At 33.1% G+C, this 1,201-nt stretch overlaps 1 protein-coding gene and 1 long non-coding RNA gene across 2 annotated transcripts in view; one reads left to right on the top strand and one right to left on the bottom strand.

Moving 5' to 3' along the window:
- Nucleotides 1-1,201, top strand: part of LOC106456944 (nuclear hormone receptor FTZ-F1-like) — a 65,013-nt gene that overhangs the window by 55,782 nt on the left and 8,030 nt on the right. The window lies entirely within an intron of this gene.
- The window catches only part of LOC111085206, a 3,960-nt gene that overhangs the window by 1,695 nt on the left and 1,064 nt on the right, over nt 1-1,201 (bottom strand). The gene's annotated exons all lie outside the window — the stretch shown is intronic.

Raw genomic sequence — 1,201 nt, 5'->3', positions numbered from 1 at the left:
AATGATAAACAATAAAACATAAAAATATGTCAAGTTTTGATTGTTTATAACATGTTCAAAGATTATGATTCCAAAATGTTAGGTGTTTCCATTATTTTGTCCAACCCCTGTATGTTTAACTTTAAAATACACAATTCCTGTATAGAAATTACGCGTATCTAGATAAAAAATTACAGTGTTACAGCCTATTGTATTGGAATATACTGACATCCAACACAATTGTATTTATTTATTTAATTAACCAATTAATTATTCTGGCAGTCTTGCAATTCATGCTGAATCATCGCTTGTTTTGCGTACTTTGGTGGGAGCTGCCAGTTCAAACGGATTCGAATATTCTGATTTATTGAGTGATTCATACCCAATTGCCTTCCCTGCATCCACAAGTGATTTGTTGTATTTCTTGTTATGATGAGTTCTATAATCACTATCAAAAATTCTTCTCTCAAACGTTTGTGGACACTCTAGGCATACAATCTTATATCTCTGCTACAGCTAAGATACATACAAATATAACGTAGCTAAAACTAGCTATAGATTATAACAGGGATACAGTAAACCTCTTTTGTAGGCCTAAATATTGGGTCTGGTTTTGGGAGCAGACCAGTTTATCACACTCAACAATGCCTAAACAGTTCTTAATAAATTTAATTTCGCCATCTCTAGGCTTATTCTATTTATATAGGTTACTATGCTGATGTTAGAAAGTTGTAGGCTTATTCTATTTATATAGGTTACTATGCCGATGTCAGGATGTTCACTAATGATAGTTTGTTACTTTTTCGATGTCGTACGTGAATTAGCCATGCAATAATACGAGATGATGACGCCATAAAAAAAAAACCCGCACACCGGACATGCGCAGAAATGAAAACAGCTTGTCAATTTCAATCATAACCCTAGACACAGCTAAGCCCAGACTAGTTCTAACTGGGTCGTAATAACAGGCGTTTTGAAACTTGCTGGATTAGTGGATTTTAATCAGTTAATGGCAATGACATTAATGTACATTTTTTGTTAAAACGTTTTGTTTTTGTCAATCAGCCGCGATGCCAGACCCAATGGCAATGTTTTATTGTAGCAAAGTTTTTAACACATACACACACACACACACACACACACACATATATATATATATATAATAATAAAGTCATTACGTTTAGTGTCTTTACATATATGATTAATTTAGATAATAGGTAAT

Source organism: Limulus polyphemus, unplaced genomic scaffold, assembly GCF_000517525.1.
Source record: "Limulus polyphemus unplaced genomic scaffold, Limulus_polyphemus-2.1.2 Scaffold273, whole genome shotgun sequence".
NCBI lineage: Eukaryota > Metazoa > Arthropoda > Merostomata > Xiphosura > Limulidae > Limulus > Limulus polyphemus.
This window is presented reverse-complemented; position numbering and strand designations above follow the sequence as displayed.